Source organism: Triturus cristatus, chromosome 6 (genome assembly GCF_964204655.1).
Source record: "Triturus cristatus chromosome 6, aTriCri1.1, whole genome shotgun sequence".
In the NCBI taxonomy this organism is placed as follows: Eukaryota; Metazoa; Chordata; class Amphibia; order Caudata; family Salamandridae; genus Triturus; species Triturus cristatus.
Genome location: NC_140589.1, coordinates 1,302,471,017 through 1,302,484,491, shown reverse-complemented (window position 1 = coordinate 1,302,484,491; position 13,475 = coordinate 1,302,471,017). Strand labels below are relative to the sequence as shown.

The 13,475-nt window shown below is 47.7% G+C and overlaps 6 non-coding genes across 6 annotated transcripts; 3 read left to right on the top strand and 3 right to left on the bottom strand.

Annotated features, from left to right (window-relative positions):
• Nucleotides 1-2,447: 2,447 nt before the first annotated feature.
• TRNAL-UAA (transfer RNA leucine (anticodon UAA)) lies at nt 2,448-2,530 on the top strand. The gene has a single exon. It is a non-coding gene; the product is annotated as a tRNA-Leu (tRNA).
• A 339-nt stretch (nt 2,531-2,869) lies between these two features.
• TRNAL-UAA (transfer RNA leucine (anticodon UAA)) lies at nt 2,870-2,952 on the bottom strand. Its single transcript has one exon. It is a non-coding gene; the product is annotated as a tRNA-Leu (tRNA).
• A 4,345-nt stretch (nt 2,953-7,297) lies between these two features.
• On the top strand, nt 7,298-7,380 carry TRNAL-UAA (transfer RNA leucine (anticodon UAA)). The gene has a single exon. It is a non-coding gene; the product is annotated as a tRNA-Leu (tRNA).
• Nucleotides 7,381-7,719: 339 nt separating this feature from the next.
• On the bottom strand, nt 7,720-7,802 carry TRNAL-UAA (transfer RNA leucine (anticodon UAA)). The gene has a single exon. It is a non-coding gene; the product is annotated as a tRNA-Leu (tRNA).
• Nucleotides 7,803-12,156: 4,354 nt separating this feature from the next.
• TRNAL-UAA (transfer RNA leucine (anticodon UAA)) lies at nt 12,157-12,239 on the top strand. The gene has a single exon. It is a non-coding gene; the product is annotated as a tRNA-Leu (tRNA).
• Nucleotides 12,240-12,578: 339 nt separating this feature from the next.
• TRNAL-UAA (transfer RNA leucine (anticodon UAA)) lies at nt 12,579-12,661 on the bottom strand. The gene has a single exon. It is a non-coding gene; the product is annotated as a tRNA-Leu (tRNA).
• Between the last annotated feature and the right edge of the window lie 814 nt (nt 12,662-13,475).

Here is a 13,475-nt window from a genome sequence, read left to right as displayed (position 1 = left end):
ATAGCCAGAAACCAGTGTAAACATCAGAAAAAAAGTGGGGGCAACATAAGAGGCAGATCCTACTCTCCTTCAATGGGTGACCCGGATGCGGAGGGGTGAGTTTCTGACAGGTAGGACATGTGTGGGTACACTGGGGGATATGTTCCTGTCCCAACCAGAGTGTCTGATGTGGACAGGAACTGTATGTCAGCACAGGAGTTTGTGTGTTGTGGTTGTGTGCGGAGTTGTGTATTTGCGTACTTGCAGCGTTGTCTGTGACGTTGCATTATTTGCTGGTAGTGGATGAGGTACAGAAGCGGAAAGGCTTGAAGAGCTGGATTCATTGCATTCAGGACCGGGTGGAGGGACCGGGAGTCTGGTTTTGCGCTCCGCTTTCGTGCTTCTGCTGTCTCTGGGTGGGGGATTCTCAACTGCGGTGTGATGGGCTGTTTGCGGCATTGTGATTTGTACATTGGACGGGACGTCATTCCGCACGGTGGTGTGTCTCTATTGGCTGCCTCTGCCGCAGCTTACCGAAAATGGGCTATGTTTGCCCATTGTAATATGGCGGGAGCGAGGACCGCTGCTGGAGTGCGGAAAAAGAAATTTTCCGCTACAGCCAGAACCACGGATGTGTCTCCGCCCGCCATCCTAATGAGCCCCTTAGTATCTTGTCCTGAAGTTAACAAAAATATGTATGAGGGGAAGGCGTAGGGATACACTGACCTCCAGAGCCGCATGGGGTGACCCGAGGGACCCTCTGGGACCTAAGTGAGAAGAAAATCAGCCAAACATGCTGCTACACAGCTAAACTCTTGTGGGGTTGAAAATAACCAACCTCAATTGGTGGACAGGACGCATTAATTCACTATAAGCCCTGGGGCTGTATTCATAAAGGGGAGGGCTGCCTGCTCCCACTCCCCGAGCCATCAGAGCCCTCAGGGAGCCCACCCCTGGGGTTGAACATATTGTGTATGGGTGGGGGGTGAAGTTTGAGGGCCCCTGGGAATGAGGTCCCTGAGGCTGAAATCGGCCCGGAGAAGTGGGGGATTGTGTTTCCCTCTTCCTCCAAAAAGCACGCAAGGCCCCATGGGGTCCCCAGGGCTGACATCAGCCCAGGGAGGGGGGCTACACTTGCCCCCTCCCCTCAATCTAAAAGAGTGGCCCTGGGGGATGGGGTCCCCAGGGCCTAACAAGGCTCGGGGACGGGGCCCACACTACCACCTCCCATTATTTAAATAAGTGGCCCCGGGGAATAGGATCTCCAAGGTGGATAATGGCTCAGAGAGGGGGGCGCGTGACCCCGCTCCCCTTACAAAAATACACGGCCCTGGAGCATGGGATCGCCAGGGTCTAAAGAGGCTCAGGGAGGGGGACCACATGACCCCTCCTCTTTTTTAGACATATGTACTGTCCTGGGGAATGGGGTCCCCAGAGTCTAAAGAACCCTGGGGAGGGGGAGCACGTGGCCCCACTTTATTTTTAATAATTTAGTATAAGTGGCCCTAAGGGATGGGGTCCCCGGGCCCATTATGGCTTGAGGAGGGGCCATCCGGCCCCATTCCCTTTATCTTAAGAAATGGCCCAGGGAGATGAGGTCCTCAATGGCCTATCAAGGGTTGGAGTGAGGGGCTGAGTTGCCCCCTCCCCTTTAATTAAAAAACAAACGTTCCCGGGGGATGGTGTCCCCTGGGCATTACACGGTTCTGCAATAAGGTGGCTGTGAGGCGCCCTCCCCTTTTAAAGTATAAATGCGGCCCTCGGGGATAGGGTCCCCAGGGCCCAAAGAGACTCGGAGAGGAGTACCACATGACTCCCTTCCCCTTTCATTAAAAAAAAGCCCCCCACCCCCCCCGAGGGCCTTGCATGGTCCTGGGAGGGTGGGCCACGAGCATTTTAACTTATATGTACAGCCCGGGGGATGGGCACCCAGGGCCTAAACAGACTTGGGAAGGAGGGCCGCACTGCTCCACTTCCCTTTAATAAAAAACAGAAAAGGCCCTGAGTGAATACCCTATAGCCTATGCACCAACGGTCAAAGGCTGTGTGCAGTGAGGTGTTGGCTGCCATTGGGAGGGTTTGACCACAGGGCCTGGCTGCAGACTGTGATATCACTGATGTCATCAATGATGTCATAAGTGATGTCATATGTAAGATCACAAGCAGTGCATGGCTAGGCACAAGTTATTGTTAGCTCTCCTAACTATCCCTGCTGAATTATTGTGTGATTTTATTTTGTTCAAAATGTTGTTACTGACAAGTTCACCCAACTGTACTTTAACCTTTGCTATTTTCAGAAAAATGTTAAGGTTTTTTTTAGAAAAAAGAACAATATATTTTTATAGCACCGAACAATAATATTACTTTAACAGCCTGTGCTTATTTCCATCAAATATATATAGATATCATACACTCAACTACATCAATCCATTAAAAGATTCCCATGTAGGTGGGAGGATAAACACAGCACCAGGATGGCCGAGTGGTTAAGGTGTTGGACTTAAGATCCAATGGACATGTGTCCGCGTGGGTTCGAACCCCACTCCTGGTAGAGAGCTTTTGTACTTCCTTAGAGCAATCACACAATCAAGATTGTATTTCCTTATAAACAAAGTAGAAACAGAAAAACTAAGTCATGTTTAACCATCCGTTAAACCAACTGAAAAGTAATCAGGCGGACGACCTGTTCCCCAAAACATGTAAACTTCCAAATTAGACATTTGACGAGCACAAATAACTGATTTACTTTGTATTTTGTAGAAGAATTCCTGTTAATTACTATGCAGATTTAATATGTAGCTTCTATCTTATTATTAATAATGTACAATTGGGAAAAATGCATACATTTATATTTAAATAAACGGTGCCATGGGAGAAAAAAAAATCCATCTACCAGGAGTGGGGTTCGAACCCACGCGGACACATGTCCATTGGATCTTAAGTCCAACGCCTTAACCACTCGGCCATCCTGGTGCGGGTGATGGATTTGTGGTCTGCACGACTGATGTCAATGTTTCACTGAACCATGATTGGATTCTGTTATTATCATTGTATTTTTGCCGCCTGTTATTTTCGCAGAACTCGCATTAAGCAGAACAGTTCCGATGGCGCTTGTGCTACAATGGCGAAGGTTATACCACGACATTGAAATTCACCAGAAGACGGCGCTCACACTGAGCACGATTGTATGGGAAACCGCCAGCTTGTTAGCGCTCTAGTTGTTCGTTAGAACACTCTGGGACATTCTGTCATTGGGCTATACATGGGCTACATCTGGGTGATATTTGGGCTACATTTGGGCTCTTTTGTCTCTGGTGGCCATCTTGGGAGACGTCCGTTGAGCCGCTGAGCAGAGCGAGCAGGAAAGGATGTTGACTTGCAACATTTAGAAAATCTCCGCTCTCGAAAATCACAAAAATAAAAACACGGAAGAAGGAAGCTCAAACTAGAAAACGTTACATCCATGAATGCACTTCCTCGGAATCATAGTGAAGCCACCGCAAGTTTATCAGAGTTCATTGTGGCTTTATTCTCCTCCAAGGGCAACTGGCAGCATGCCTGGAGCTGCTGTCCTTACGGAAACTTTTAATACAGTCAGAGGCCGAGGTCAGGTGGTTTCTAACCATATTCAGCGAGGCCTCTCTTCATTTTTCGGCAACTCAAATGCAGGCTGTAAATATCGGCCATCTTGGATTAGGCCAAAATGGACCATCTTAATTAAAAGAAATACAAAACAACGTTACTACATCGTAATGATTAAACAGTGTTAATTCCCACTAATACCCTTATGTGTATGTAATTATCTAGCCATCTGCAACATAAAGAAGCATTTAAAGCACGTTATTTTAAAGCACAAACACGAAACAAATAGCACTTTAGCCACACATATTTAATTAATTCGCTCACTGACTTAGTTCACGTATCAATAAAGCAACATAAATGCATTCCCGCGTGTAATTCTTTCATTAGTAATGTTGGTTAGTCAGAAACTTCAACATAATTAATAATTAATAATTAATGTATCAGTAATTTTAATTATGACATATAAAGATAAACTGGAGTTTAAATCTCAATAAATTTTCAATAGAAAACTCTGCTCCAGCAATCACACCTCCCTGTGACAGGATGCCTATTGTTGGGCCTCCTCCACTGCGAGTTTCGGTCATCAGCAGGAGGGCAGCCCGGTGTCTGTGACTGGTGGCATCCATTTTGTGATGCCAGGGCTCTGCAGGATTCTACCGTGTTTCCACAGTCGGTACATGTCTATCCCTCTAGAAGGGTGCGATCATACTCCCACACCAGTTACTGGTGTGGGGGTATGATTCCAAATCGTTTGACACCAAACACTACATGTTTTGATGCAGCCATCCCATAGTTAGCATTTACTGCGAGGTTATAAAGCACTTAAGAGTATATGGTTTGACCGCATTCACAAACAGCCCCAGAGAATAGACTCTGAGAGCTGCAGAGGGGCCCTGCTCAGGCAGAGGCACCCCCTCACATGGAAACCGAGCACCCTGCCCTCAGGATTGATAGGGCCTGCCTTAGGGGTGACTGATAGGTTTAAATGTGTGTTCATGGAGAGATATAGTGAACCTATATCTCAGTGAGGAGTGCTAACACTACCTCACCCAGGCTGCAGTAGCAGGCCTGTGGTATCATATTTAGTCTGCTTCCCAGGGGTGGCATAATACATGCTTCAGCCCCTGGTAGGCCTGTGAAGTACCTATGCCCTTGGCACCTAAGGTACCATATACTAGGGGCTCATAAGGTACCACAGTATCCAATCACTAGTGCACATAATATGCACTCCAAGTTCTTTAGAGAGAACAGAGAGGATGGGGCCTTGATTAGCAGGGTCCCAGCCAGACTATAGCCAGAAACCAGTGTAAACATCAGAAAAAAAGTGGGGGCAACATAAGAGGCAGATCCTACTCTCCTTCAATGGGTGACCCGGATGCGGAGGGGTGAGTTTCTGACAGGTAGGACATGTGTGGGTACACTGGGGGATATGTTCCTGTCCCAACCAGAGTGTCTGATGTGGACAGGAACTGTATGTCAGCACAGGAGTTTGTGTGTTGTGGTTGTGTGCGGAGTTGTGTATTTGCGTACTTGCAGCGTTGTCTGTGACGTTGCATTATTTGCTGGTAGTGGATGAGGTACAGAAGTGGAAAGGCTTGTAGAGCTGGATTCATTGCGTTCAGGACCGGGTGGAGGGACCGGGAGTCTGGTTTTGCGCTCCGCTTTCGTGCTTCTGCTGTCTCTGGGTGGGGGATTCTCAACTGCGGTGTGATGGGCTGTTTGCGGCATTGTGATTTGTACATTGGACGGGACGTCATTCCGCACGGTGGTGTGTCTCTATTGGCTGCCTCTGCCGCAGCTTACCGAAAATGGGCTATGTTTGCCTATTGTAATATGGCGGGAGCGAGGACCGCTGCTGGAGTGCGGAAAAAGAAATTTTCCGCTACAGCCAGAACCACGGATGTGTCTCCGCCCGCCATCCTAATGAGCCCCTTAGTATCTTGTCCTGAAGTTAACAAAAATATGTATGAGGGGAAGGCGTAGGGATACACTGACCTCCAGAGCCGCATGGGGTGACCCGAGGGACCCTCTGGGACCTAAATGAGAAGAAAATCAGCCAAACATGCTGCTACACAGCTAAACTCTTGTGGGGTTGAAAATAACCAACCTCAATTGGTGGATAGGATGCATTAATTCGCTATAAGCCCTGGGGCTGTATTCATAAAGGGGAGGGCTGCCTGCTCCCACTCCCCGAGCCATCAGAGGCCTCAGGGAGCCCACCCCTGGGGTTGAACATATTGTGTATGGGTGGGGGGTGAAGTTTGAGGGCCCCTGGGAATGAGGTCCCTGAGGCTGAAATCAGCCCGGAGAAGTGGGGGATTGTGTTTCCCTCTTCCTCCAAAAAGCACGCAAGGCCCCATGGGGTCCCCAGGGCTGACATCAGCCCAGGGAGGGGGGCTACACTTGCCCCCTCCCCTCAATCTAAAAGAGTGGCCCTGGGGGATGGGGTCCCCAGGGCCTAACAAGGCTCGGGGACGGGGCCCACACTACCACCTCCCATTATTTAAATAAGTGGCCCCGGGGAATAGGATCTCCAAGGTGGATAATGGCTCAGAGAGGGGGGCGCGTGACCCCGCTCCCCTTACAAAAATACACGGCCCTGGAGCATGGGATCGCCAGGGTCTAAAGAGGCTCAGGGAGGGGGACCACATGACCCCTCCCCTTTTTTAGACATATGTACTGTCCTGGGGAATGGGGTCCCCAGGGTCTAAAGAACCCTGGGGAGGGGGAGCACATGGCCCCACTTTATTTTTAATAATTTAGTATAAGTGGCCCTAAGGGATGGGGTCCCCGGGCCCATTATGGCTTGAGGAGGGGCCATCCGGCCCCATTTCCTTTATCTTAAGAAATGGCCCAGGGAGATGAGGTCCTCAATGGCCTATCAAGGGTTGGAGTGAGGGGCTGAGTTGCCCCCTCCCCTTTAATTAAAAAACAAACGTTCCCGGGGGATGGTGTCCCCTGGGCATTACACGGTTCTGCAATAAGGTGGCTGTGAGGCGCCCTCCCCTTTTAAAGTATAAATGCGGCCCTCGGGGATAGGGTCCCCAGGGCCCAAAAAGACTCGGAGAGGAGTACCACATGACTCCCTTCCCCTTTCATTAAAAAAAAGCCCCCCCCCCCCCCGAGGGCCTTGCATGGTCCTGGGAGGGTGGGCCACTAGCATTTTAACTTATATGTACAGCCCGGGGGATGGGCACCCAGGGCCTAAACAGACTTGGGAAGGAGGGCCGCACTGCTCCACTTCCCTTTAATAAAAAACAGAAAAGGCCCTGAGTGATGACCCTATAGCCTATGCACCAACAGTCAAAGGCTGTGTGCAGTGAGGTGTTGGCTGCCATTGGGAGGGTTTGACCACAGGGCCTGGCTGCAGACTGTGATATCACTGATGTCATCAATGATGTCATAAGTGATGTCATATGTAAGATCACAAGCAGTGCATGGCTAGGCACAAGTTATTGTTAGCTCTCCTAACTATCCCTGCTGAATTATTGTGTGATTTTATTTTGTTCAAAATGTTGTTACTGACAAGTTCACCCAACTGTACTTTAACCTTTGCTATTTTCAGAAAAATGTTAAGGTTTTTTTTAGAAAAAAGAACAATATATTTTTATAGCACCGAACAATAATATTACTTTAACAGCCTGTGCTTATTTCCATCAAATATATATAGATATCATACACTCAACTACATCAATCCATTAAAAGATTCCCATGTAGGTGGGAGGATAAACACAGCACCAGGATGGCCGAGTGGTTAAGGCGTTGGACTTAAGATCCAATGGACATGTGTCTGCGTGGGTTCGAACCCCACTCCTGGTAGAGAGCTTTTGTACTTCCTTAGAGCAATCACACAATCAAGATTGTATTTCCTTATAAACAAAGTAGAAACAGAAAAACTAAGTCATGTTTAACCATCCGTTAAACCAACTGAAAAGTAATCAGGCGGACGACCTGTTCCCCAAAACATGGAAACTTCCAAATTAGACATTTGACGAGCACAAATAACTGATTTACTTTGTATTTTGTAGAAGAATTCCTGTTAATTACTATGCAGATTTAATATGTAGCTTCTATCTTATTATTAATAATGTACAATTGGGAAAAATGCATACATTTATATTTAAATAAACGGTGCCATGGGAGAAAAAAAAATCCATCTACCAGGAGTGGGGTTCGAACCCACGCGGACACATGTCCATTGGATCTTAAGTCCAACGCCTTAACCACTCGGCCATCCTGGTGCGGGTGATGGATTTGTGGTCTGCACGACTGATGTCAATGTTTCACTGAACCATGATTGGATTCTGTTATTATCATTGTATTTTTGCCGCCTGTTATTTTCGCAGAACTCGCATTAAGCAGAACAGTTCCGATGGCGCTTGTGCTACAATGGCGAAGGTTATACCACGACATTGAAATTCACCAGAAGACGGCGCTCACACTGAGCACGATTGTATGGGAAACCGCCAGCTTGTTAGCGCTCTAGTTGTTCGTTAGAACACTCTGGGACATTCTGTCATTGGGCTATACATGGGCTACATCTGGGTGATATTTGGGCTACATTTGGGCTCTTTTGTCTCTGGTGGCCATCTTGGGAGACGTCCGTTGAGCCGCTGAGCAGAGCGAGCAGGAAAGGATGTTGACTTGCAACATTTAGAAAATCTCCGCTCTCGAAAATCACAAAAATAAAAACACGGAAGAAGGAAGCTCAAACTAGAAAACGTTACATCCATGAATGCACTTCCTCGGAATCATAGTGAAGCCACCGCAAGTTTATCAGAGTTCATTGTGGCTTTATTCTCCTCCAAGGGCAACTGGCAGCATGCCTGGAGCTGCTGTCCTTACGGAAACTTTTAATACAGTCAGAGGCCGAGGTCAGGTGGTTTCTAACCATATTCAGCGAGGCCTCTCTTCATTTTTCGGCAACTCAAATGCAGGCTGTAAATATCGGCCATCTTGGATTAGGCCAAAATGGACCATCTTAATTAAAAGAAATACAAAACAACGTTACTACATCGTAATGATTAAACAGTGTTAATTCCCACTAATACCCTTATGTGTATGTAATTATCTAGCCATCTGCAACATAAAGAAGCATTTAAAGCACGTTATTTTAAAGCACAAATACGAAACAAATAGCACTTTAGCCACACATATTTAATTAATTCGCTCACTGACTTAGTTCACGTATCAATAAAGCAACATGAATGCATTCCCGCGTGTAATTCTTTCATTAGTAATGTTGGTTAGTCAGAAACTTCAACATAATTAATAATTAATAATTAATTTATCAGTAATTTTAATTATGACATATAAACATAAACTGGAGTTTAAATCTCAATAAATTTTCAATAGAAAACTCTGCTCCAGCAATCACACCTCCCTGTGACAGGATGCCTATTGTTGGGCCTCCTCCACTGCGAGTTTCGGTCATCAGCAGGAGGGCAGCCCAGTGTCTGTGACTGGTGGCATCCATTTTGTGATGCCAGGGCTCTGCAGGATTCTACCGTGTTTCCACAGTCGGTACATGTCTATCCCTCTAGAAGGGTGCGATCATACTCCCACACCAGTTACTGGTGTGGGGGTATGATTCCAAATCGTTTGACACCAAACACTACATGTTTTGATGCAGCCATCCCATAGTTAGCATTTACTGCGAGGTTATAAAGCACTTAAGAGTATATGGTTTGACCGCATTCACAAACAGCCCCAGAGAATAGACTCTGAGAGCTGCAGAGGGGCCCTGCTCAGGCAGAGGCACCCCCTCACATGGAAACCGAGCACCCTGCCCTCAGGATTGATAGGGCCTGCCTTAGGGGTGACTGATAGGTTTAAATGTGTGTTCATGGAGAGATATAGTGAACCTATATCTCAGTGAGGAGTGCTAACACTACCTCACCCAGGCTGCAGTAGCAGGCCTGTGGTATCATATTTAGTCTGCTTCCCAGGGGTGGCATAATACATGCTTCAGCCCCTGGTAGGCCTGTGAAGTACCTATGCCCTTGGCACCTAAGGTACCATATACTAGGGGCTCATAAGGTACCACAGTATCCAATCACTAGTGCACATAATATGCACTCCAAGTTCTTTAGAGAGAACAGAGAGGATGGGGCCTTGATTAGCAGGGTCCCAGCCAGACTATAGCCAGAAACCAGTGTAAACATCAGAAAAAAAGTGGGGGCAACATAAGAGGCAGATCCTACTCTCCTTCAATGGGTGACCCGGATGCGGAGGGGTGAGTTTCTGACAGGTAGGACATGTGTGGGTACACTGGGGGATATGTTCCTGTCCCAACCAGAGTGTCTGATGTGGACAGGAACTGTATGTCAGCACAGGAGTTTGTGTGTTGTGGTTGTGTGCGGAATTGTGTATTTGCGTACTTGCAGCGTTGTCTGTGACGTTGCATTATTTGCTGGTAGTGGATGAGGTACAGAAGTGGAAAGGCTTGTAGAGCTGGGTTCATTGCGTTCAGGACCGGGTGGAGGGACCGGGAGTCTGGTTTTGCGCTCCGCTTTCGTGCTTCTGCTGTCTCTGGGTGGGGGATTCTCAACTGCGGTGTGATGGGCTGTTTGCGGCATTGTGATTTGTACATTGGACGGGACGTCATTCCGCACGGTGGTGTGTCTCTATTGGCTGCCTCTGCCGCAGCTTACCGAAAATGGGCTATGTTTGCCTATTGTAATATGGCGGGAGCGAGGACCGCTGCTGGAGTGCGGAAAAAGAAATTTTCCGCTACAGCCAGAACCACGGATGTGTCTCCGCCCGCCATCCTAATGAGCCCCTTAGTATCTTGTCCTGAAGTTAACAAAAATATGTATGAGGGGAAGGCGTAGGGATACACTGACCTCCAGAGCCGCATGGGGTGACCCGAGGGACCCTCTGGGACCTAAATGAGAAGAAAATCAGCCAAACATGCTGCTACACAGCTAAACTCTTGTGGGGTTGAAAATAACCAACCTCAATTGGTGGATAGGACGCATTAATTCGCTATAAGCCCTGGGGCTGTATTCATAAAGGGGAGGGCTGCCTGCTCCCACTCCCCGAGCCATCAGAGGCCTCAGGGAGCCCACCCCTGGGGTTGAACATATTGTGTATGGGTGGGGGGTGAAGTTTGAGGGCCCCTGGGAATGAGGTCCCTGAGGCTGAAATCAGCCCGGAGAAGTGGGGGATTGTGTTTCCCTCTTCCTCCAAAAAGCACGCAAGGCCCCATGGGGTCCCCAGGGCTGACATCAGCCCAGGGAGGGGGGCTACACTTGCCCCCTCCCCTCAATCTAAAAGAGTGGCCCTGGGGGATGGGGTCCCCAGGGCCTAACAAGGCTCGGGGACGGGGCCCACACTACCACCTCCCATTATTTAAATAAGTGGCCCCGGGGAATAGGATCTCCAAGGTGGATAATGGCTCAGAGAGGGGGGCGCGTGACCCCGCTCCCCTTACAAAAATACACGGCCCTGGAGCATGGGATCGCCAGGGTCTAAAGAGGCTCAGGGAGGGGGACCACATGACCCCTCCCCTTTTTTAGACATATGTACTGTCCTGGGGAATGGGGTCCCCAGGGTCTAAAGAACCCTGGGGAGGGGGAGCACATGGCCCCACTTTATTTTTAATAATTTAGTATAAGTGGCCCTAAGGGATGGGGTCCCCGGGCCCATTATGGCTTGAGGAGGGGCCATCCGGCCCCATTCCCTTTATCTTAAGAAATGGCCCAGGGAGATGAGGTCCTCAATGGCCTATCAAGGGTTGGAGTGAGGGGCTGAGTTGCCCCCTCCCCTTTAATTAAAAAACAAACGTTCCCGGGGGATGGTGTCCCCTGGGCATTACACGGTTCTGCAATAAGGTGGCTGTGAGGCGCCCTCCCCTTTTAAAGTATAAATGCGGCCCTCGGGGATAGGGTCCCCAGGGCCCAAGAAGACTCGGAGAGGAGTACCACATGACTCCCTTCCCCTTTCATTAAAAAAAAGCCCCCCACCCCCCACCCCCCCCGAGGGCCTTGCATGGTCCTGGGAGGGTGGGCCACGAGCATTTTAACTTATATGTACAGCCCGGGGGATGGGCACCCAGGGCCTAAACAGACTTGGGAAGGAGGGCCGCACTGCTCCACTTCCCTTTAATAAAAAACAGAAAAGGCCCTGAGTGATGACCCTATAGCCTATGCACCAACGGTCAAAGGCTGTGTGCAGTGAGGTGTTGGCTGCCATTGGGAGGGTTTGACCACAGGGCCTGGCTGCAGACTGTGATATCACTGATGTCATCAATGTTGTCATAAGTGATGTCATATGTAAGATCACAAGCAGTGCATGGCTAGGCACAAGTTATTGTTAGCTCTCCTAACTATCCCTGCTGAATTATTGTGTGATTTTATTTTGTTCAAAATGTTGTTACTGACAAGTTCACCCAACTGTACTTTAACCTTTGCTATTTTCAGAAAAATGTTAAGGTTTTTTTTTAGAAAAAAGAACAATATATTTTTATAGCACCGAACAATAATATTACTTTAACAGCCTGTGCTTATTTCCATCAAATATATATAGATATCATACACTCAACTACATCAATCCATTAAAAGATTCCCATGTAGGTGGGAGGATAAACACAGCACCAGGATGGCCGAGTGGTTAAGGCGTTGGACTTAAGATCCAATGGACATGTGTCCGCGTGGGTTCGAACCCCACTCCTGGTAGAGAGCTTTTGTACTTCCTTAGAGCAATCACACAATCAAGATTGTATTTCCTTATAAACAAAGTAGAAACAGAAAAACTAAGTCATGTTTAACCATCCGTTAAACCAACTGAAAAGTAATCAGGCGGACGACCTGTTCCCCAAAACATGGAAACTTCCAAATTAGACATTTGACGAGCACAAATAACTGATTTACTTTGTATTTTGTAGAAGAATTCCTGTTAATTACTATGCAGATTTAATATGTAGCTTCTATCTTATTATTAATAATGTACAATTGGGAAAAATGCATACATTTATATTTAAATAAACGGTGCCATGGGAGAAAAAAAAATCCATCTACCAGGAGTGGGGTTCGAACCCACGCGGACACATGTCCATTGGATCTTAAGTCCAACGCCTTAACCACTCGGCCATCCTGGTGCAGGTGATGGATTTGTGGTCTGCACGACTGATGTCAATGTTTCACTGAACCATGATTGGATTCTGTTATTATCATTGTATTTTTGCCGCCTGTTATTTTCGCAGAACTCGCATTAAGCAGAACAGTTCCGATGGCGCTTGTGCTACAATGGCGAAGGTTATACCACGACATTGAAATTCACCAGAAGACGGCGCTCACACTGAGCACGATTGTATGGGAAACCGCCAGCTTGTTAGCGCTCTAGTTGTTCGTTAGAACACTCTGGGACATTCTGTCATTGGGCTATACATGGGCTACATCTGGGTGATATTTGGGCTACATTTGGGCTCTTTTGTCTCTGGTGGCCATCTTGGGAGACGTCCGTTGAGCCGCTGAGCAGAGCGAGCAGGAAAGGATGTTGACTTGCAACATTTAGAAAATCTCCGCTCTCGAAAATCACAAAAATAAAAACACGGAAGAAGGAAGCTCAAACTAGAAGATGTTACATCCATGAATGCACTTCCTCGGAATCATAGTGAAGCCACCGCAAGTTTATCAGAGTTCATTGTGGCTTTATTCTCCTCCAAGGGCAACTGGCAGCATGCCTGGAGCTGCTGTCCTTACGGAAACTTTTAATACAGTCAGAGGCCGAGGTCAGGTGGTTTCTAACCATATTCAGCGAGGCCTCTCTTCATTTTTCGGCAACTCAAATGCAGGCTGTAAATATCGGCCATCTTGGATTAGGCCAAAATGGACCATCTTAACTAAAAGAAATACAAAACAACGTTACTACATCGTAATGATTAAACAGTGTTAATTCCCACTAATACCCTT